Here is a 25805-nt window from a genome sequence, read left to right as displayed (position 1 = left end):
AAATGTGCCGGAATGATACTTTGCCACAGTAGCCTCTGCCTTTTCTTTCAAAAGCTGCAGTAGACGATTGTAGAATGCTGCTTCAGGTCCCACCCTCAGACTCCTCATTTGACTCATGGCTGCGGTGGCAACATCATTCATATGACCGTATTTACTAAGGCTGTGCAACACCTTAATGAGCGGGTAGAAGAGCGTCATCTGTGAGTCGACGCCCAAAAGGTGATCCAGTTCCAAGTGTGGGCTTGTGGCCACCAGGCCTGCGGCAGCCCGCCTCCCTGATGTAGCGTCCTGAAGATATGTCTCCGGCCACATGCCAATAAAGCGAAGCATCTCCAGACGCAGGTACGGATTGGGGCACAGATGACGGTCGGTGAACATGGAGAGGATCCAGGGTTTCAAGATAGATTTCATTTTACTAGAATCAACGTTTCGAGGAAGCCAGTGCTTAGCTAATTCAATCATTTTCCACAGCACACCTTCCCATCGATCTTGCAGGATAATCTTCGTTTTCAAACACGAGGCCAGAGTTAGTGCCCAAAATATTCCAAGCTGGGATGTGCTGGCTGCGAGCGTCTTTGAATCAGACCCGTGTGTGACATTCAGATGGTGTTCTGATATTTCCATAGCTTCCAAAATTTGAATAGCCGAAACTCTTGAAGGTTTTATCTTGGACGCAGCCATGAGGAATGAATGCAATTTCGACAAAGAACCCTCTTCAGTTACTGTAAAAATGTGTAGAGATTCCATTGTTACAGAGTGTTCTCTCACAATTCTCTCTCACACCGACAGAGGAAGAGTGAACTTGCAAATCCAGATACAGGATTTATATAGGTAATGGCTGCGCTTACACCTCACGGAGTAATGGCTTCACTTACACCTCACGGAGTGTTCTCACACAACGAGAGAAGAGTGAACTTGCAATTCCAGATAGAGGATATATATAGGTATTGGCTGCACATACACCTCATCTCACCACCCTAAGGTGGTGAGATGTACCCTAAGGTGTACGTGTATGAATGAGTAACTGCAGAAGGCCTATTGGCCCATACGAGACAGCTATTTATATCCACCCAATTTTATTTATATATTTAATTTTTTTTTATTTATTATTTATATATTGTATATATTATATATAATATACATTTATATATATATATATGTATATTATGCAAAATAACCACATGTGAAAAATAGAGAATGCTTAACGCGTTTTCGGCTAATTATATATATATATATATATATATATATATATATATATATATATATATATGTCACAATAACCCTGTGTAACAACCAGTATTTACCCAGATCGTTCCTAAATCTAAACTAATCCAATTTATACCCATTGTTTCGTGTTCTATCTTAAGAACATAAGAACAAAGGTAACTGCAGAAGGCCTATTGGCCCATACGAGGCAGCTCCTATCTATAACCCAATCCCACTCATATACATGTCCAACCCAAGCTTGAAAATCAATTTAAATTTACAATTTAATCTTAGTTAAATCTTTCTTCATATAAAATGAAAACCATGTTGTGAATAATTTATTACACCATGTTTTTCAAGATGAAGACGAATGGTATTTGCAATTATCGATTCAAGCAACTTTTCCACAAGAGACGTGGATATATTGCATATTGGCCGTTAGGCTAATTGGACGCGCATGATAAGAACAAAGGTAACTGCAGAAGGCCTATTGGCCCATACGAGGCAGCTCCTATCAATAACCACCTAATCCCACTCATATACTTGTCCAACCCGCTAATCTTTCTCTACTTTCATGAAAATTGGTGCCACATTAGCAAACTTCCACGACAGGCACTCTGACTAATAATTTTTAATATTTTAAATGTTTTGAAATAGTCAAAGAGTTTTGAACATAAGAACAAAGGTAACTGCAGAAGGCCTATTGGCCCATACGAGGCAGCTCCTATTTATAACCACCCAATCCCACTCTCATATGATGTCCATGTTGAAATGGTCAAAAGATAAGGCAAATGCAGTTTAATGCTGACAAATGTAAGGTTTTGAGACTGGGTAATGATGATAGAGTTACAAGATACATAAATATATGCATATATAAATAAAAAAGATACGAGCTAGATGGTATTGAGATTGCGAAGTCGGATTGCGAAAGGGATCTGGGAGTTATTATCATTAAGATTAATAATATTACTAATATTATTATTAAGACGACATAACAAAGGGGATATTAATAGGGTATTCAAAGTATCAACACGAAGGAATACGAAACAATGGGTATAAATTGGATAAGTTTAGATTTAGGAAAGACTTGAGTAAATACTGGTTCGGTAACAGGGTTGTTGAATATGAAGAAACATTAACAAAGCTTAAATAGCATTCACTGGAAAGGTGAAGAGTTAGGGGTGACATGATAGAAGTTTACAAGTGGATGAATGGACATAACAAGGGGGCTATTGATAGGGTATTAAAAGTATCAACATAAGACAGAACACGAAACAATGGGTATAAATTGAATAAGTTTAGATTTAGGAATGACTTGGATAAATACTGGTTCGATAACAGGGTTGTTGATTTGTGGAATAAATTACCGCTTAACGTGGTGGAGGTGGGGGTCCCTCGATTGTTTCAAACGTGGGTTGGACATGTATATGAGTGGTTATAAATAGGAGCTGCCTCGTATGGGCCAATAGGCCTTCTGCAGTTACCTTTTCTTAGGTAGACAACACAAAACAATTGGTATAAATTGGAGAAATTTAGATTTAGGAAATCCTGTGTAAATACTGGTTCAGTAACAGGGTTGTTGTTTTGTGCAAGCAATTATCGCGTAACATGGTAGAAATAGGATCCCTTGATTGTTTCAAGCGAAGGTTAGACATAAATATGAATTATAATGGGTGGTTATAAACAGGAGCTGCCTCGTATGGGCCAATAGGCCTTCTGCAGTTACCTTCATTCTTATTATCTTAAATATAGTAGACAACTACTAAATATAGTAGACGTCTCGTCATCAACGCCTCGACAAATTATTATTATTATTAAAATGTATACACACAAACACAACACACCTAGCCACAATTTTCTCATCATTCCAGCCAAAGCCCGACCCTACCACCACCCCTATCCCGGTCCCAGGTCTAGCCAGACCCTATCTACCCCCCCACTCCTGCCTCCAGCAACGCCCCCACACCCCCCCCATCCCAGGATTAGTGGCGAGCCACCTTCCACCGCTTTTCTGAAGCCTCGAGCAATACGCTATTTCCTCGGAAAAATACCAGACAATACCTTCTAATCTCTTACATTTTTCCCTCGTCATTTCGGCAATAAAGTAAGGATCCAGGCTGCCGGGCCGTGGTTCACCACTCTGCCAACAATGGCGTGTGCTGAGAAGCATGGGTTGAGTGGGCAGAAGATCTTCCCCTAAATTCTCCCCACCTCCCCCTCCTCTCTCTCCCCCCCCCCCACTTTGAGCGAGGAGTTCCCCCCACAATCCCCATGCGGGAGGCGTAAGTGGAACCCCCCAAGGTTGACTGCGGTGGAGCGCAGAGAGGGTAGATGGGGAGAGTGACTAGGATTTTCATTCAACAGGTGCACTATTGATTATGTTCCCAGAAGTCGAGGCTCTGTGGGGAGCTGGGAGGGGGTGGGGGGTGGGAAGGGTGATGAGGTAGAGGGGAAAACCATCCATCACCATTACAACTCTGCAACCCGTCACAATTCTCGCCAGACCCGATTCTTTGGCAGACCAAAGCCTGACGCATCACCTAGGTCATGGTCTATTACAGACCTAAGTCAGCAACAAGCACCCGTCTCAAACAGCAACTTTTCCATATACTGTAGTATATTTATTACTATATATGTATGTACTATATCGGTATGTATATCTATATACTACATGCAGGCGATGAGTCACAATAACGTGGCTAAAGTATGTTGACCAGACCACACACTAGAAGGTGAAGGGACGACGACGTTTCGGTCCGTCCTGGACCCATTCTCAAGTCGAATGTGACTTGAGAATGGTCCAGGACGGACCGAAACGTCGTCGTCCCTTCACCTTCTAGTGTGTGGTCTGGTCAACATACTACATGCAAGTGTATCTATTCTCTGCCTTGTTGCCCCCAATGCAAGCAGAAGTTGACAGGTCCAATCAGCACGGCTGCTCTGCCAAAGCCCAGGGGCTGGGATTCAATGCACAGTAAAGTCAATGATATTAAGAGCCACACCACAGCCGGGTGTGTCCAGCACACCCACCAACAACTTCCTAAACACTCCACAATTCTCACCTTCCTGTTGGAATCGGTCAAGAACATAAAGGCACAGAGAACTATGTTCCAGACCAGACGGCACCGCTCCTGTGCTAAGCAAGTCCACTACGGGCTCACCATAGCCCTTGTTATTTGAACCGCTCCTGTGCCAGGTAAGTTACGGGCTCACTATAGCCCGTGCAACTTGGAACTTGTTCCCAGTAGCTGAATCTATAAACAACAACAGGAGAACTATGTCATTACCAAAAACTTCGCCCCCGGTGTTGCGCGACTCCCTTGATCTCTGGGGTACAACTACCAATGGGTTTTTACAGGAATCCGGATTCTTTGAAACACGAGACCGCAAGAGTTCTCAGCTGCCTCCTCCTCCTGCGCGCCTCAGTGTGACAACACACAGGAAACTTATGTCTTGGTCTCCGAGGACACACACTACATCCTGCGACTCTTTCGCAACCAATCTGGAGAAGCCAAGTTTAAAAATATAAATTAGATGTGGGTGGTAGAAGCCAATAAAGCAGAGGCCCACGTGGTAGTCTTGCAAGGGGGCGCCACCTTCCCCTGATGCCGAATAGTGCAGTAGGGGATACGCCTCTTTTCCTCCCATTGTGTATATTTTATTTATAGCAGCAATGAGCAAAACTTTACAATTCCGTGCAGTAATATATATATATATATATATATATATATATATATATATATATATATATATATATATATATATATATTATGTCGTACCTAGTAGCCAGAACACACTTTTCTGCCTACTATGCAAGGCCCGATTTGCCTAATAAGCCAAGTTTTCATGAATTAATTGTTTTTCGACTACCTAACCAACCTAACCTAACTTTTTCGGCTACCTAACCTATGAAGATAGGTTAGGTTAGGTTAGGTAGGGTTGGTTAGGTTCGGTCATATATCTCCGTTAATTTTAACTCAAATAAAAAAAAATTGACCTCATACATAATGAAATGGGTAGCTTTATCATTTCATAAGAAAAAAATTAGAGAAAATATATTAATTCAGGAAAACTTGGCTTATTAGGCAAATCTGGCCTTGCATAGTAGGCTGTACTATGTACATAGTACATAGTATATATTATATATTATATTATATATTATATTATATATAATATAATATATATATTAGTATATATTACATAGTATATATATGTATAGTATACTATGTATACTATAGTATAGTATACTATGTATACTATACATAGTATATATTATATGTATATTATATACATAGTATATATTATATATTATATATATAGTATATATTATATACTGTACATAGTATATATTATATATTATATATATAGTATATATTATATACTGTACATAGTATATATTATATATATACTATATATATATCCGGGTCTCGCACACACCTGGTAAAGACTGGTTTGGAAAACCAGTTGACTGTTTATGGTACGTTCGTGAGCAAGACGAGAGACATTGGGTAACTTATTATTTCACCTGTAGGCTAGGCATGTATACTAACATGTTGGCATTGGTATACAATGAGGATAAATTGTCATCCACACTTCCAGGAGTGTTTATTTCCACGGAAGTTTGGATGACAATTTATATGACGTGGGGCCAGTGATTCCTCGAGGCTTCAGTGGTAGTCTTGGGGAATGGCGATAATTTCAGTTTGACAGCAGGATGCTGCTGCTTCTGGGAACTTTTCTTATTAAGACAACTCAAATAGCCCAGCCAATAGAGCTTCGGCCTCACACGCGTGGGGGTCCCCGGTTCGAAACCCATACATCCCAGGTGAATAGAATATAAAATAAGGACTTTTGTCGTCTTCATTCTTCACATGTTCTTAAGAGAGACAACCGTCAATTGCATATTGTTAAATAAACCACTTCTTCCAACCCCCCCCCCCCCTTCACCCCATTTCTCGCCGTGACAGTCTACGACACATTTGGGAAGTCAATCATCCCATACAATCATCCCAAACCCCCCCTATGCCCATAGTCACTCCCATGCCTCCCCCTCCCTTCCCTCTTAAACTATTAACTAAAAATACATCTCGAGAGTTAACATCAAATCTGCATAGAATTAATCAATAAGAATTCTTGCATAATAGTGCAAGGCAACACGCAAGTAACAGCCTTATGGCAAATTAACTTTTTTGTCCGATCTTCATGAAAATACTATTGGATTCAGAAGGGGAAGATTTGCATACTTATCACTACTGCCACATTATAGAATAAGCGACGTATTCAACCAATTGTGCATACCATGGTACGCAAATTGTATAATTTTATGCGAGATATTTTAATGAAGTTAATGCAGTAATGGCTCTGGCATCAAGCCATAATTAACACACCCCCTTCCCCGGAAAAACCCCCGCCACCCCCCCCCCTTCCCTTGAATACCCCCCGCCACCCCACCCCTTCCCTTGAATACCCCCCGCCACCCCACCCCTTCCCTTGAATACCCCCCGCCACCCCACCCCTTCCCTTGAATACCCCCCGCCACCCCACCCCTTCCCTTGAATACCCCCCGCCACCCCCCCCCCTTCCCTTGAATACCCCCCCCCCCAGTTCCCCAGGAATCTGTGTATCCAAATGTGAATTTGTTAAATCAACAAAACAATATTTATAATACAAATTCTGAGCTATAAACATTTCGGAAACACTGCAGGTAATAACATTGTCAAATTAATGCAGTCCCAAATTAACAAAAAATTATACACCGTAATCTATATAACGAATTAAAATAAATTAAAATAAAATAAATAAAATAATAAATAATAAAATTAAAATAATAATAAATAAATAAAATACATTATCAAGCTAATTAAAACCAAAGCAAATATTACTTTTAAACAAACACAGTCATCTTTAAAGCAAACTCCCCAACACACTGCTGCAAGCGTGGTTCCCTTTAAATATCATCCCCCATTCACCCATTATAACTGTAAACAGCGTTCCCCCCCCCCATTAAGGTCCATCAATACCGTCCCCCCAAACAATTAAAGCCACCAACAGCGCCCATTATATTACAGCGGTTTCCATTGGAGCATCTCCCATTGTTCTAATGCACACAATTACACGTTATTAAGAACAGGTTCCTTCCACACCCACGGCACCTACTCCCACAGTGGGACACCCACGGCACCTACTCCCACAGTGGGCACCCACGGCACCTACTCCCACAGTGGGACACCCACGGCACCTACTCCCACAGTGGGCACCCACGGCACCTACTCCCACAGTGGGCACCCACGGCACCTACTCCCACAGTGGGCTCCCACGCCACCTACTCCCACAGTGGGCACCCACGGCACCTACTCCCACAGTGGGCACCCACGGCACCTACTCCCACAGTGGGCACCCACGGCACCTACTCCCACAGTGGGCACCCACGGCACCTACTCCCACAGTGGGCACCCACGGCACCTACTCCCCCACAGTGGGCACCCACGCCACCTACTCCCCCACAGTGGACACCCACGCCACCTACTCCCCCACAGTGGACACCCACGCCACCTACTCCCCCACAGTGGGACACCCACGCCACCTACTCACCCACAGTGGGCACCCACGCCACCTACTCCCCCACAGTGGGCACCCACGCCACCTACTCCCCCACAGTGGACACCCACGCCACCTACTCCCCCACAGTGGGACACCCACGCCACCTACTCACCCACAGTGGGCACCCACGGCACCTACTCCCACAGTGGGACACCCACGCCACCTACTCCCCCACAGTGGGCACCCACGGCACCTACTCCCACAGTGGGCACCCACGGCACCTACTCCCACAGTGGGCACCCACGCCACCTACTCCCACAGTGGGCACCCACGCCACCTACTCCCACAGTGGACACCCACGCCACCTACTCCCCCACAGTGGGCACCCACGGCACCTACTCCCCCACAGTGGGCACCCACGGCACCTACTCCCCCACAGTGGGCACCCACGGCACCTACTCCCACAGTGGACACCCACGGCACCTACTCCCACAGTGGACACCCACGCCACCTACTCCCACAGTGGACACCCACGCCACCTACTCCCACAGTGGACACCCACGCCACCTACTCCCCCACAGTGGGACACCCACGCCACCTACTCCCCCACAGTGGGCACCCACGGCACCTACTCCCACAGTGGGCACCCACGCCACCCACAGTGGGCACCCACGCCACCTACTCCCACAGTGGGCTCCCACAACTCTTAAGGAGCTCCTACTCTCGCCAGCATGCACGACACGTTCACCACTCTCGCCTTTATTGACGCGGGTTCGAGCCCCGCCCCCCACCCCACCCACCCCCCTTTCGCCGTCTCCACCTAGATTGTATTTTGTTATTTAATCCTGTCTCTCCTCAGACCCTCGCTGGTTAGTTGGTTTCCTGTATGTGGTGACTAGAATACATACCACCATATATACATTACACACGCGCACACATATATATGTACAAGTTTGTTCATGAAATTAAATTACCGGAGCCTAACATACCTGGAAGGCCGAGACCAACGGTAGGTTAGACATTAATTAATAGAGTTTGGGTGGATATTAATGGGAGCCGCTTCGAACGGACCAATAGTCCTCCTGCAGTTTCCCCGAGGAACAACTATGTATTTTGTCTCGTTACAGATATTAATTTCGACAGCCATTTCAATAACGGCAAATTCGAATTGTAAATCAAGTCGCTACACTAACGGTGTCTTGTCCTCTGGCCTCGTCTCGTTAATTCCTAGACGTCAAAAGGAGACAACATCGGGCGAGAGATCTGTGTGTAGGGCAACAGTGGCCGACAACGTCTATCCTGCATCACAAGTGTTTATCAACCACCCGCATATTCATTCCCTTTCTCACAACAACAAATTAAATAACACTGAAGGAATCCTGGAGGCAGTCAGCCGCACGTCCATCAGGGTAACACAGTATATAGCTTTCAGTTACGTCTGTCCGGGAAGTTCTGGAAAGTCCCATCTAGAAGCTCGTAGATCAGGGGAGGGGAAGGGGGTTGCGGCCCCCCCTGGTCCCACCACCATGGGGCCCGGTAAACAACCGTTCCCTCAGTAACTTGAACAGTGAGTTAATGACTCCAAATGAACTCTGTTCCCTTCACATCAACTATTAACTGTTATCTAGCAGTAAAATAGGTACCTGGGTGTTAGTCAGCTGTCACGGGCTGCTTCCTGGGGGTAGAGGCCTGGTCGAGGACACTAAAAAGCCTCGAAATCATTTCAAGATAAGATCACTAGAGGTCATATTTACCGGGAAACGCTAATTCCTTACGTATCAAACGCCTTGGAAAGCTTGTTCCCCTGACTTACAGGTGCGTGAGTCTACGTAGGTGATGCTAATTAACCTGTCCTCTGGGAGGAGATCTCCCCTCAAGGAAATGGACTGGGAACAACTAAATAATTTGTGCTATTATCTACTCTACCCATGGTTCGGGTAAGGTTCGGTTAGGATATGTTTCTTTACATTTGGTTACGATAAGACAATGTATTATTGGCGATAATGCGAAAATAGAAAATTCGAAAACTGTTTCAGTGTGCCCGCGAATTCCGTTTAAAAAAAAAAAAGAATTAAAAGAAAACGTTTTAAAAAACACACACACATTTTAAGGCAAGGTAATTATCAAAAACACACATTTTAAACCCACGATTTCTAATATTCTAAAGTTATAACTTGAGAATAATCTTAGTTTATGACAAAAGTTCATTTGCCAGTTTACATCAAGACTATTACTGGAACCGTGATGTGCTTTCAGACCATCACAAATATCCAGACAACTATCCAGGAGGTTTGAGGGGGAACGAGGGGGTGTGGTTTCTCACTGTAATGGTCTGAGGACGGGCTGTGCAAATTACACTAGTGAGCCGTGTTCCAGGGCTCGTTACAGGTGGCCCTGGGAGACCAACCAGAGCCACCAATACTGCCACAACTACCCGAAGCTTCTCGTGTGCGAAATTGCCAACCATTCCCGCGTAGTTTATGGTCAAGTCGCAGGTGTAATTTCCAGAGGTCACTCGAGGCATTCATTAATGCTGAAGGGTGAGACTACCAGTCATATCCCCCCCTTCCTTCCTCCCCCTCAGTTGCCAGGCTCAAGTGGTCTCCCTATCAGACATGTCCTCTTCAAGAAGGACGTGATGTCCTCTTCAAGAAGGACGTGATGTCCTCTTCAAGAAGGACGTGATGTCCTCTTCAAGAAGGACGTGATGTCCTCTTCAAGAAGGACGTGATGTCCTCTTCAAGAAGGACGTGATGTCCTCTTCAAGAAGGACGTGATGTCCTCTTCAAGAAGGACGTGATGTCCTCTTCAAGAAGGACGTGATGTCCTCTTCAAGAAGGACGTGATGTCCTCTTCAAGAAGGACGTGATGTCCTCTTCAAGAAGGACGTGATGTCCTCTTCAAGAAGGACGTGATGTCCTCTTCAAGAAGGACGTGATGTCCTCTTCAAGGGGACGTGATGTCCTCTTCAAGGGGGGGACGTGATGTCCTCTTCAAGGGGGGGACGTGATGTCCTCTTCAAGGGGGGGACGTGATGTCCTCTTCAAGGGGACGTGATGTCCTCTTCAAGGGGACGTGATGTCCTCTTCAAGGGGGGGACGTGATGTCCTCTTCAAGGGGGGGACGTGATGTCCTCTTCAAGGGGGGGACGTGATGTCCTCTTCAAGGGGGGGACGTGATGTCCTCTTCAAGGGGGGGACGTGATGTCCTCTTCAAGGGGGGGACGTGATGTCCTCTTCAAGGGGGGGACGTGATGTCCTCTTCAAGGGGGGGACGTGATGTCCTCTTCAAGGGGGGGGGACCATGATGTCCTCTTCAAGGGGGGGGGACCATGATGTCTTCTTCAAGGGGGGACCATGATGTCCTCTTCAAGGGGGGACCATGATGTCCTCTTCAAGGGGGGACCATGATGTCCTCTTCAAGGGGGGGACCATGATGTCCTCTTCAAGAGGGGGACGTGATGTCCTCTTCAAGGGGACATGTCCCAACTCAAGGTTCACCACCAAGTGCTGTCCCATGAGCCATATTCACAGATATTAACGACAGGACAAATATATCTACCTTACGAGCAGCAGTGTCCTCACTAAGAGCAGCTCTCAAGACTGTCCAGGCTACAGGAACCGACCCCCGGAGGTGTCCCACAGTAGAGGTGACCAGAGTAGGTCACCATCACCGTCCTTGTGTACCCCAAGGCTCCAGTAACACAGGGGGACCACCGGGCACGGTCTGTGTAGACCTCACACCTCGGGATTCATCAAGAATGTACGTGTCCACTTACGAAGCCTGTACATCGTCTCCATCACGCTTGCTTTGTTTGTATTTATTTAACATTATTTGCTTCGAAGCGTTACGAGGTTGTCTATGACAATAACAACCTTGGGTCGAGAACCATCTCGCAGCGGTGCCCAGCTCGTAAACTGTTTAATGAATACACGCGTAAGCCGCCATGATGAAGGTAAGATTGTGTGTGTGTGTGTGTGTGTGTGTGTGTGTGTGTGTTCACAGGAACACACATGCTTGACTAGTCACGGTCCAGAACCTTATCTTTATTACATTCGGTTCATCGTGCAAAAAAAAAATAAAACATTTGTTTAAAAGTATCTATTTTGTGGGTTAGTGAGAGCCTAAAGAGTTGAGAGTGGAGTCGAGACGTGACTGGTTGTAAAATGGGTTGAAGGGAACTATTGGGAAAAAGCGCCAAGCCATTACGACTATATAGCACTTGGAAGGGGTCCGGATAAGGATTTGGGATGGGACGGGAAGAAAGGAATGGTGCCCAACCACTTGGACGGTTGGGGATTGAACGCTGACCTGCATTAAGCGAGACCGTCCCTCTACCGTCCAGCCCAAGTGGTTGGGTTCAGAAACAATGCAACATTTACAGGGACTGTGTACCCTCCTATTACAACAACTTTAATACATTTATATCCTACTATATATCCCGGACAAGCAAATAACAAGGGAGGACTCTTAACTATATTTATACACGTACATAATTTATGGAGAGCCAGAAACTACGTGACTTAAGTAAACTCTTATACGTCTGTTCCTCAAGTGTGTTCCTTCTAGACATCTCTCCCCTCACTTCTACCGGTTAGGCTCAGCTCTCAGTCACAAGAGAAGGGGAGAAAAGGGGGAGACAGGGGGTCAAACCCTTCTCTAAACTTGTATACATTTTTAATTTGCATTGTCTTTTTTGAGGGGAAGATGGGGGCTCCGTGACATGGCTACATTCTCTAGGAACGATTATCAGTAATGTCGTTGATTCTTAAGAATGACTCTTAAAAAATAAGAATATGTGAACTTGTATACACGTCTTTTACTTTGTCTTAATATACTATTCTGCCTACTTGTGAGAGCCACGTCACTTAAGGGGGTCGGGGGTAGGTCCCCATCTCCCACTCTCAGTAAGGATCGGTAACTTTTGCGACTCTTATGAAGTCGGAAATTGTGGTTTGGTTTACCAGAGTCGGCAGAGAGTAAATGTACGCAAGTGATCAGTTCTCTAAGTGAACCGACAATATGGTTGGCCAAGGGTTGAGAGGCACAATGCTTCCTGCATTCTGATTGGTCAGATAAAAGTAATAGTGTTCCCAATTCACACACGCAGCTGAACTAGGACAAAATTCGTAACTCCATTGGAATGTTTCCTTGCATTAATCGGAGTTCGACTTTAGGATTGCACGAACGTCCCCCCTAAAGTATACATGTACACAGGCTGCCTGTCCCCCGAGAGAGACTGAAATTCTCTCTTGTGGCCGACTGTGTACATTTAGAATTAATTTAGTACATTTAGAATTAGTACAGTTAGAATTTCCAAACCTGAATTGGAAATTAAGACACTTTATATCAAGTGTGTGTTGGCGTGTTGACTGTCACGCGACGCCCCCACACCCAGAGCCTCCCCTGTACTTTATAACATGGAATTAAGAGAGAAGTAATATACAGAACTTTACCAGGCAGCCGTCAAGCGCCACCCCGCGGATGTGTGTCATCTCTCTCTTCCACTCTTTAAATACAACATTCTCTAACTTGAACAAATCCCCAAGGGCCGTGACGAGGATCCTCGTCACGGCCCTTGTGGATTTGTTCATTTGATGCATCATGCTATTGTGATTTCTGTGTGTTCTCTAACTTGCCGACATTGTAATTAGAAGGGGTGAAGGATAGATGAAATTGTTTATGTAATAATCTCCGTTGAGGTCTGATAAAGACCTTTTGTGCCCCTCTGTGATGCTTTTTGCGCTACCGCTCACAGGATGAGTATGGGGTGCACAAACTAGCCACCTCCGACGGCAACAATCAAAAGTCTTTTTCCGCTACCACTTGCCGTGGACGGTAGAGCAGCAGTCTCGCAGAGTAAAGTTCAATTCCCGACCTTCCGAGTGGTTGGGCACCATTCCATTCCTTCGTCCTGATCTAAATCCTTTATCCTCGTATTCCTTCCAGGTGCTGCATAGTCGTAATGGCTTAGTGCTCTCTCGTGATAATCACCTTACCTCTGCATTGCTTCGTAACTCACAGCAATATATGATCTAAGTTATAAATACCCAACAACGAGTTTATATTAGTTTAGTAATCTACAAACTGACCAACAGAGAGCTAAAGATACCCAGTAATCTCAAGACCACATCTCTCGTGTTTATAGACATTAAGCTTCAAATTTATGACTTAATCCTCAAACTCTCTCTCTAAATGACTAAATACATCACTGCTTGACCTCGACCTTGTAATAAGGCCACGTTTGGCGAGTGAAATTTACCGTTTATGGCAAGTTGGGGTAGTGCCATACCCGGGGGGGGGGGCTACTGGCAAGGAACAACAGCTACCCGTTGTTCACTATCTGTTACCTACCTGTTGCTATCTGTTACCTGTTGTTGCTATCTGTTACCTGTTGTTATCTGTTACCTCCACTATCGCCTGGGTAAACAAAACCCAAACTCAACATATCCATTCAAATATCTTGTACCAACAGTCGCTAAAGGTACAATGGGCAGAGTTTCTTTAACCCTATGCCCCCTGTTACCTAGCAGTAAAATAGGTACCTGGGTATTAGTCAGCTGTCACGGGCTGCTTCCTGGGGGTGGAGGCCTGGTCGAGGACCGGGCCACGAGGACACTAAAGCCCCGAAATCATCTCAAGATAACCTCAAGATAACGGAGACGACAAAAAATCCATTTTGCAGAGAGTCAGCGGAAATGCAAGACCCGTATCTTACGTTTGCTAGACCAGTTTAGTAAATGTGTATAATAAATTAGCCCTAGGGGCTTAGAGAGAGGATGGCATATTTAGGCCAAGGATAGGTTAGGTTGTGGTAGCTAGTGTTATGATCTTTAGTATACAGAAAATATTACAAACGTGAACATTTCAGGTACATCAGTTCTTATTTGGAGCATTATATACACAGCTATAGGACCTAACATTTCTGGAGGATGAATTGCCCTCTGCCCCTCGCCGCCTTCACGACACCAAACCACCTAAATCCCCACAGGAACCAGCCACACCGCACTCAAAGCACGCACACAGCCTCACGCACGCATGCAACACCCACACACACGCATTTACCACCCCATCCACACACACACACACGCTATACTAGTTGCAAGTAGTAGTTCTGATCTAGACTGTTGTTACTCAACACTCCTGCTTCAACATTCGCAGTTACCAATACAAATTGCCATACTTTTCGTCCTTTGGGCCAACAAAAACAAACACCCTTTAATGGCAACACCGCGGGTGTTTTTTTTTTTCCCTCTTCTTGCCACCTGTGCGGGGCCCGACACTGAGCATAACGCATAATTATATATATATACTTGTGTGTTTCAGTAACAAGCAGAAACCTGTATATTTCTGTCTGTCCGTAAATGGTAGTGAGCGGAGTATTCAAGGGAAGGCTCAGATGGGTGTCTTATTTTGTACAAGAAGATATGACGTTTGTCTTTTGTGTTCAATATAAATATTATTACGCTCACTACAGGGCACTTTCAACAGTCATCAAGCGGTGGGGCTTTTTCCCGCCTTCATTTCCTCTGGCGGTGCCGACAGGAACTAGAAAATTTCAATGCCTTTAGGAGGTAACTTGCCCTAAAAGGCTGAGCTCAGTGCAAACAGGAAGTGTTGAAATATTCAGAGAACTCAAGTGGTTTGGCCTGTAGCTATTTGCTAACAGCAGGCGTTCCCAATCGAGGGAGTTAAAGTGGGCGTTGTAGGGATTTTGACATTCCAAGGGGGGGGGGGGGGAAAGAGACCAAAATATAATTTTTATAAATTGTTTATTAGAGAACAAATTTATTTTATGACCACACAGGCGAACACTATTTATAAATTTAAAAGCAAAGTCGCATCAATTTAAGAGCAAAGTCGCACATTGTTGAAGCTAAAAATCCCATGGTTTGGACATAATTATGCAGGAAGACAGCGGAACCATCCAGCGGACCCGAAGGGGACTTAGTACACATGCATCATGTATACTTGTTCTCTATATTGCCAGAGATAAGACTCCCCCCTCAACTGGAGATACCGCGATCAAGCCATTATACTTGACAGTACAAAACGTGTCCTCAAAGATCGTGCAGTCAAGAAAATGAAGCAACTCTCGCTATGTGATAATACTGTCAAGTCTGTGACTGGTGAGATGGTTGAACATTATCGATCAAGTGATTGACACGATAAAGATGTCAAAGAACTTTCGCCTAGTAAACGAGACCACTAACATGGTCAATTTCTCAGTCCTCACCCCAGATACGTTGACGGTCAAGGCATAGAGGACGTTTTGTTGACCAGACCGCACACTAGAAGGTGAAGGGACGACGACGTTTCGGTCCGTCCTGGACCATTCTCAAGTCGATTGTGCTCACTTTCCGCTCACCATCACCATCCTCACACAATCGACTTGACGGCATAGAGGACGTTTGTTTTATCGTCCACGATAACAAAGGATTCAAGTAATGGAACTAAATTAAAGCTTACGTGATAAAGAATGGCTACTATGGAAAGATGTAACCAGAGTGTATGTAGAGTGGTGTCTAAGCCTGGATTCTTGACACTTGTCAAACTAAAAAAATCGTACAGTGGCTGGGAGATAAGACATGATTCACAGAGAGGCTCTTGCTTCGAAGACGACACCAGCTCTTGCATGCTCACTGCCAAGCTGTCAAAACTGTCAACTTCATCGAAGGGCAAGCACTGAACACTTTGCTTTTCAGTTATCCATTAAAATGCGGTGTAGATCATGTATGTACAGAGTTCCTGCAAGATGTTTTGGAACTCTACCACAACTTAGGAATTTCAGCTCTTTTGCAAAGTGTTTTTTTAAATGCTACTCATTTATGCTGTACTTTGAGAGAACAGACCGTCTGCTCATCCCATTTGTATCAACATGTGAGTGGAGCATTTCTTCCCCGCTCTTAATAACGTCAAAGTCACTAAGCAAGCCGCCCCGGGTTGAGTGTGATATTGGGTGTACTCTGCCAGCAACAACAGCCCTTCTGACAACTGAGCTGGTGTCAAAAAGGTGGTAGGACCACACGGAGGTACAGAGAGACTGGTGGTTATCTTGAGATGATTTCGGGGCTTTAGTGTCCCCGCGGTCCGGTCCTCGACCAGGCCTCCACCCCCAGGAAGCAGCCCGTGACAGCTGACTAACACCCAGGTTCCTATTTTACTGCTAGGTAACAGGGGCATAGGGTGAAAGAAACTCTGCCCATTGTTTCTCGCCGGCGCCTGGGATCGAACCCAGGATCACAAGTCCAGCGTGCTGTCCGCTCGGCCGACCGGCGGTGAGGTACAGTTGATGACAGTGATGGTAGCGGCAGCATGTGGAGATTTGGATATGGAACCGTAATTTATCTCTAAATCTAATTTGTTTTCATGTCTATTAAAAATTAATGAAAAAACTTAGTAGGAGCCATGAGGAGGATTCGAAGCTATGCACTGGATACTCCCAGGCAACGCTCTGGACCACTACACCACCGCATGACCAAAAAGCGGTGTAACCTGGGATTCAACTGAATCATCTAGGGTTCCATGTCGTGATGGAGTGGTCTACGGCGTTGCCTGAGAGTACCCAGTGCATAGGTTCGAATCTTTCTCACGGCTCCTACTGAATTCCTTATCGATACATCACGTCAATGTGATTTCTATGTCTACTTAATTATTGCTAGTCACTAATAAAATCTTTTTGCAATGTTTATTTCAAGTAAAGTAGTGAAACTATATAACATCAAGGTTAAGAGTGAAGGTTGGGTGAGGGAGGAGGACGTCGGGTGGGGAAGGGGGAGGGTGGGGGGGAGGTCGCGTGGGGAAGGGGGAGGGTGGGGGGGAGGTCGCGTGGGGAAAATCAATATATATTTCCTGGTTAAAGTGGGGAATGGCCAGGAAAAAGTTTGGGAAACCCCCCCTGGCTTAAAGCGTGCCATTTATTAATAAACAAAACCCCCAGCAAAGAAGCATATGGTGACCATTCACAATCCTAAGTCCAGCTATAGCGAGTCGAGCCCTAGCTCCCGAGCCACAACCCGGCACCAGCCGCCCCGACCTGCTTGTAAATGATAAAACCCTTTAACACATGAATCTCTTTAGTAAATAGTTTTAAACTTCTTTCTAACAATGTTTCGCTCGCACTGCCAGTGTTCGAGACTCGCTCCTCTAACTGTTCCATCCACGAACTACAAATACAAAAGCCTCGCAAAATTGTTCGTTAACCGATCTTCGTTTATAGCGACGACCTTCACGACGCCAGAGTTTTGTTAACTGCAATTGTCTAGGGGGCCAGATTCACGAAAGTACTTACGCAAGTATTTACGAACGTGTACATCTTTCCTCAATCTTTGACGGCTTTGGTTACATTTATTTGATGAATGTGTCTTGGGGGGACGGCCATTGCTTTAACGAGCCTCGCCCGAGGACAGGTTGAGAAATTTGCATTCAAACGGGTTTGTTGGCTCGATTAAGGAGCATTTTGGCCTTCGTTTCAAAGGCGGGCTAACAGCCCCGGTGTCCACAACGAGTTAAGAGAGGTGGGTCATGCGGACACCCCAAGTAGCCTATACTGCCAAACATCGGGTGCATGGTGCGGGTATTCTCAAAAACCCGAGAGTGGATATAAAGTACTTGTTAAGCTCCAGGTACCTTATACTGGCAGGTCTAACTAATGGGTCTAATGACTATTTTTTTATTAACACATTTAGGTACATCTGCATTAGTGCAGCTACCCTAGACTATATGAAGTGGAGTACAGCGTCAAAAAGCTAGCTACGTGATGCTAAAAAATCCCCATCACACAGGATGGTTAGTCATACAGAGGCAAGTGATAAGCAGTCTGCACTGGCAGACTCCGGAAGCATTTTGAGGATATCATCAACACAAGATTGAATAAGGTAGCAGTGGTAATAAAAGTCCCCATCTCGCAGGATGGTTAGTCATACAGGGCCATATGTTTAGTAGCCTGCACTGGCAAATTTTGGGTACACTGTAAGGATATCTTCAAGAATACGAGAATGAATAAAGTAATTGCAAAGCTCCAGGTACCTCATGCCAACTGGTCTGAAAGGTCTAATAACTGGGCATTCGGTGATGTAGTGCAGGAGATCGTGCCGTAGTTCCTGCTCACAGAGTTTGTAACTGCAATCCAGTCATACCGTAAAGAAGTCTACGGTCAGAGCCTGCCACATTACAGTACTACGCACCAAAATGTCTACACACTGTAGTTTCCAATCTTTTATTTCTCATTCCCCCTCCCCCATTAACCAACCACGTTCTCACACACCCGCCGACCACCTACAACCATCCCCCGTCTCCCCCAACACACAGGAGAAGACACACATACAGGGGGGGGGAGGGGGAGAGTGAGTGGTGTGGGGGAGGGTGGACCCGTGTGCACGCACCAGGCATTAAGTGCACCACCACCACCACCACCACCACAGTGGGTTACATCCTACCAGCCGAGTACAGGTGGACACAACCCCCCCCCCCCCCCCCGTCCCTCCCACCGATCAATAGTACAGTAGGTCGGGTGTCGGCAAGCTGCTGCCCTCCTGTCACCAGCCCCTCCAATTAGCGCTAGTTTCCTAGTAAACAAACGTCAACATTTGCAGCACTTTGGCTTAATTGCTACTAAAGAAAAAAAAGCTACCCATTGCCGGAAGACCTGTGGCCAGCCCGTCCTCTAGAGCGTTCACTAAATTGCCCGAACCTAACCTAACCGTGGACCCCACGAATAGAAAACGGGACATCACGACAATTTGGCGAGCCGCTATAATGTTTAGTACGTCAGTTTTTGGCCCGAGGGGGGACTTATACGTCATCATGCGGTGTACTGTTAAAGAGGACGGGTTGCTCCGACAACCCTGTCCACATTAGAGTACTCGCGTGGAACTTCATTTTAGAATAATCTCAACGTTTTTACAAAGTTTTCTATTGAAGGGTTCACTACGGTATTTTGTGCCGATTAGTCAAACATGAATATATGCTTTGGTTTTTCTATGAGAAGATAATTTGGGATGAAATTAATTTAAGATAATTACGCCCAGAAAATTAGCCATTTGTACCGATTTTCACACACCTTGTGGAGTGCTATCTTTCCCCCCCCCCACACACCTAGTGGGCACCGACTCTACTTTGCCCACACTAAACCGTCTTCCTTCCACCCTGCAATAATGATAATACTTATTGCAACTCTTTTGACAAACATAAAACACTGTTGGACCCAAAAAATTCACTTGCTGTATTATTTAATTGACCGAAATTTCATACTTTAGAAATGGAACCGTAACTAAAGACGATAGCTTAACCCTGACCAAGATACAAATTAATCAATTTAATGTCTGATATACGCGTTATACGATAGCCTAATGTGCGCTACATTAGTCTTGATATCGTACATGTGCTATACGACTAAAACAGTTCTAGTGTAAGCTCTATGAAAGTACAAGACCTTAACATTATTAACTGCAACATTATTTTTGTACGTAAAAGTATTTTTGTACTTACAGCAGAAAAATAGCTGCTGTAAGTACATGCTATAATTTATGTGGAATGGAGTGGCCAATAACACAGATCACCTCAAATCATTTATTGTGGAAACAGAACTCTCCCCCCCCGTCCCATCCAAAATCCATATCCTGATCCCTTCCCAGTGCTATATAGTCGTAATGACTTGGCGCTTTACCCTGATAACCCCCCCCCTCTCTCAATGGAAGGAGCCCATGTCATGCACATCTATTTATAGACAGATGATTCTTTACCGTCACGTAAATATACACATATTTTATGTAAATATCTTACTTGCTTTGTCGAATACTGTTACTCCAGTACAACAATCAATTCAAATTATATTAAATGCTGATTAAGAAATCCCAGATTAATTCCAGATTAAAATCTGGATATCTTGAAATCCCAAATTAAATCTGAATTTCCCAGATTAAGAACTCTAGGAAAACAAAAATGATTACTTCAAGAGCCGCAACACAAAACGCCCAACGGTACACTTCAAGAGCCGCAACACAAAACACCCAACGGTACACTTCAAGAGCCGCAACACAAAACACCCAACGGTACACTTCAAGAAACCATTAGTCAACACACTCGCACATTTTCCTTAGAGAACCAACACTATTCAAATACCACAAAATACATCACATTAATAGTGACGCTGCTGTTGTGAACACACTAACTAACTTAGTCACACCGCACAGACAGTGCGGCGGCGCATGACAGCTGCACCATTAACAGCCAGAACTCCTCCATTTTTATGATTGATTAGCATGGTAATCACAAAGGCAGCCATAACCCATTAAGTCAAAAGGATTTCACATAGGACATACGAGGCTGAAAGGATTTAGTAAGAGGTGCCGAGTAATGCTAAATAGCAATGGCAGCTAGGCAAGAGTATGCAAGATTTGGTTCATTGCAAAAAATGTTTCCTCGAGGCCTATACCGTCAGGAGAGCACCACCAGGCCTCGAAGAATCAATCACGATTCATCCTATTCATCTCAAGATTCATCCAACCAAGCTATGCGTTAACCGGACGTGCTGGGACTTATTAAAATTACGATAACCGTTGTCTATCGTAAAGGCATCTGAAAGGAAATTATATTAAGCTCGCAGTACCAACCTTTAATTGGTGCTCAATGGCAGTTAGTGGTCGCTGCTTGGATGGCAATTATAAAGCTTTGGCAAAAGGCGTCCTACTGAACACTGATCCACTTATAAATCCATCTCGAGACGGTGTTAGTCCGCTGTGAGTACAGGTTTGTTAAGAGATCAATCAAGTCAGGGTGGGAAGGAGCCGAACACAGCGTGCGTTTGTGCAGCCCAGGAGCAGCGTGGTGCGCCCCCGCCTGCAGTTCGTGTCTCACTGACGATCCCTTGGCTCTCTCCACCCGGTACCAGCTCGCCTCCACACTATTACCCGTCTCGCTATCCATCTCACTATCCACCCCATTATCCACCTTCTACCTCACAATCCACCCCATTATCTACCTTCTACCTCACAATCCACCCCATTATCTACCTTCTACCTCACAATCCACTCCATTATCTACCTTCTACCTCACAATCCACCCCATTATCCACCTTCTACCTCACAATCCACTCCATTATCCACCTTCTACCTCCTTATCCCCCATTCACCTTACTATCCACCTCCCTTTCCATCCATCCATTTAAAATACTTTGTTCATATAAGCCAAATCAAAATCCTGCACCAATATTGGAGCAATTCTCAACAAGAAAGTTCATACACAAACAATGAGAAATAAATGAACGAAATCCTATCATTCGATTGTGGCACGAGGCTAGGCTTGCCACCTCCGTAAGTCATGCAGAAAACAGCTGAAAATGTACTACCATTCCTCAATGCCAATAAGAGTTTTTTTTCTTGCGACCTTAATAATTTATGGGTTAAATGAAGACTACAAATTAGGAGCAATTCCTACAATGTATCAATAGAACTACAACTTGATCGGAGATATGAAGCGAAATTTAAAATATTGCCAAGTCTTCATCCCCCCAGTTCAGCATACGTCTGCATGATATACGGATATGCTCTTAACTCAATGGCCTAGTGTCTTTCAAACTTCAGCCTTACCCCCAGACATAGAGCAGCATTTAAATAATACCAAAATTAACAAACTTTTAATATTGCAATAGCCTAGTCTTGCCAGATTTAACGGATTAGTTTGTTATAACCCAATTTGAGTAGACAACAGCAGAAGGGGAAACAAACTGCCCATAGTGAGGATGGTATAACGTATAATACCTTGAGCTTACTGAATGATGTCCCTAGCCACCCTTTGCTTCACCTATCAAATCAGCCTCTCACAAGGAATCTTAAAAAAATGGACACTGTCTCATAATGCAACCCGTTCTCGCAAATTTAATAAGTCAATATTGACTTATTAAATATGTGCATAGGTGACATACTTAACATAATAGATACCCTTAAAAAGATTCATAGAAAACACCGACCTTACCTAACCTACTTAGTATGTTAAGATAAGCATCTTATTGCTTCGTAATTACAATTATTACCTAACCTATTATAGGTATAGGTTAAGTAATAATTGTAATTACGAAGCAATAAGATGCTTATCTTAAGATACTAACAAGGTTAGGTAAGGATGGTGTTTTCTATGAATCTTTTTAAGGGTATCTATTATGTTTAGTATATCTAATACCAATTCCTAAACCTAACTCAAAAATTCAGACCCATGTGTATGTGTAAAGAACTGAAAGTCTCTGGAAGAATTGCTCTCAATCGTGTCATATTTCAGGTCAAAGACTTTAACAGTCGTTTCCGTTTCTCACAAGCTGAGGTATTAGGTGTTTACCTACTCACTGAGTACTTTAAACTCAATGGGGCGGAGTGGTATTTTGTGCCTGTTCTACAGTCTTTGAATAACCATCGCAATTAATGGCTGAAGTAGTTGACAATATTAAATAACATTTGAATATTTCCCAACGCTGATCATTTGTTAATGAAAAATTGTGTGAATCCCGTCTTATGTTAGAGTTGGAAAACATGACTTTGTACATCGATTGGCCAGTAGGCTTGCAGGAAAAAAAAACACTGATTTGGCCCATCTAATGCAATTAAAAATATTCACATTAAAGAGATTGCTACAGATTTATTAGAACTAAGAAAAGATCAAAAGACCTAAAAGCTGCAGTATTGAAAATCAACTTGTCTATTATTATTTATATGGTCAGCGCAGTAACCGGACGAGACAATGTGGTCGCGCTAATTCATCTTGACTATAGGCACATCTGGCAGGTTAGTGAGGCTGAGCCACTACCAGAATATTCAGCTTGTAAACAGTAAAAAGATTGTAGACCCGAGCTGCTGTACAATCCACTATGTAACCATTTCCTTGTATCTGGTGTACTAGACGATAGCCGAACAATTTATTCTAAATTTGCTTGCCTAATTTCAGGAATAGACAACAAATTTTAAGTTTTATTTCTTACGAATCCATCCGTGCCTTGTGGGGTAGTGAACAATACTAAGGTGCATTTACAAATTCGTAAATTGAATCGTGTATAATGTCTGATTGTAAAATTGAGTGTAAATATGAAATTTGTGCGCGCTTCAGTCTACAGTTTCAACCTATGGCCTTGTGCATGATCGTCTCTTCTGTTTGATAGTGAATACGAGCATCATCCTCACTCTAATAAGACTTAATTACTCAAATTAGGCAAAATTGTAAGTTAATTATGTTAATGAACATAATAATTTGTGTCGGCTTTCGTAGAGCCCAGCAGTCATGCTTTAATTAAAGAAATAAAACTTTAATTTTCCTCAATAGGCTTTTGAAAAGCTGACTTTAATGGCTTAAAGATGATGTACCGAGAACTCTCGTGTTGGGAGGCCGCTTTGTCAGCTCAACCTCCTCCAACCAAGAAATGTTACAGGACAAGCGTAAGTTTTAGTAAACAGCTGGACAGGTTCCCGGGGCAAGTGCTGGAGAAGCCGGGTTGTTGGAGGGACACGAACATGCGGGGTGCACACACCAACAGCCTTTCAGACCAAGTAACTTCAGACAAGCTCTGCTTGTGGCAGAGCTTGTGGAGTAGAAGTTTCCTAAACACCTGACGGTACGTGACCTTTCCCCCCTCTCACACACCTGACGGCACAATCAGGTGTGTGGGGAAACACACGAATTAGAGGAGATATGATCACCACATACAGGATTCTCGGGTGACTTGATAGGGTAGATAAAGACGGCTTAACATAGGGGGTACATGCAGCAAGGGACAGGTGGAAACAAGAGTACTCAAGCGAGTCATAGACTAGAATTTTTTTTAGCGTCAGGGTAGTTAACAAATAAAGTGCACTAGACAGCGATGTAGCGTAGGCAGACTCCGAACACGGTTTCGAATGTAGATATGAAAGCCCAACAGACTCGGGAATCTGTACACCGATTAGACGAGTACACACACACACACAACCTCCCACACGTGACAATACACACCCCGACCAATATTCCACTGCAGGGCCCCTATAATATATCATGGCAGGACCACCATCCCAGAGACAAGCATTACTCTATAAACCCTCCGTGACGTCGCCCTGTACCCGCATGATTCTTACTTTAACACCAGGATAAATGATCACCAGGATCTTCAGAGGCATGCGAGGCCCTCAGACTCCGTCCTGACATACTCCACCTGGAATTACACCCAACCCAAAATATATCCTAATCTTTCAACCAAAAAATCAAAATTCAATAAATCTAAATCTGCCAACAATCAGCATTTAGACTATTGCATAAACTGCTAAATTTTTGTTTGAATTATTTCGTTTTAAAACGCACTTTTCATATATATATTACTAGGAGGGGTTCCCAGCGGTACCCGGGATAGTCCGTCCTTCCACATTTCCCATCCACACCCCCCCCTCTCCCATCTATCCCTCTCGCCCCCTACACAAGTATGGCCATAGGTTACTTATGAAAAAACCATTAGGATTTTTAAAGTATAATTTAAGTCAGTTACAATACAACTAATAATGTAAATAATACACGTTATATTTTTAAAAAATTCACTTGTATGGTCAGACGTTTGGGACGCATTTGTATACAAGGGATACCCGGCTGCACCCGGGTCTCTTACCCACTTCACCGTATCTACCTCTTGAGCCACTCTACCCCCATACCCACTTGGTAACCAACCCGTTCTCGCAAATTCGTAAAGTCAATATTGACTTATTAACTACGTGCATAGGTGATATACTAAACATAATAGATACCCTTAAAAAGATTCATAGAAAACACCGACCTTACCTAACCTTGTTAGTATCTTAAGATAAGCATCTTATTGCTTCGTAATTACAATTATTACTTAACCTATACGTATTATAGGTTAGGTAATAATTGTAATTACGAAGCTATAAGATGCTTATCTTAAGATACTAACAAGGTTAGGTAAGGTCGGTGTTTTCTATGAATCTTTTTAAGGGTATCTATTATGTTAAGTATGTCACCTATGCACATATTTAATAAGTCAATATTGACTTATTAAATTTGCGAGAACGGATTGTGGTAACTAATGAAAAGTGGGA

At 44.0% G+C, this 25805-nt stretch overlaps 1 protein-coding gene across 3 annotated transcripts in view; it reads right to left on the bottom strand.

The window, feature by feature from the left end:
- LOC123763638 (anoctamin-7) overlaps window positions 1–21597 on the bottom strand; it is an 86897-nt gene extending 65300 nt beyond the window's left edge. For all 3 annotated transcript variants that reach the window (XM_069304351.1, XM_069304354.1, XM_069304353.1), the window contains exon 1: window positions 21360–21597. The gene's annotated coding sequence lies outside the window, so the exon portion shown is untranslated. The remainder of the gene's footprint in view (window positions 1–21359) is intronic.
- Window positions 21598–25805: the final 4208 nt, after the last annotated feature.

The sequence above is a fragment of the Procambarus clarkii genome, chromosome 52 (assembly GCF_040958095.1).
Source record: "Procambarus clarkii isolate CNS0578487 chromosome 52, FALCON_Pclarkii_2.0, whole genome shotgun sequence".
In the NCBI taxonomy this organism is placed as follows: domain Eukaryota; kingdom Metazoa; phylum Arthropoda; class Malacostraca; order Decapoda; family Cambaridae; genus Procambarus; species Procambarus clarkii.
This window is presented reverse-complemented; position numbering and strand designations above follow the sequence as displayed.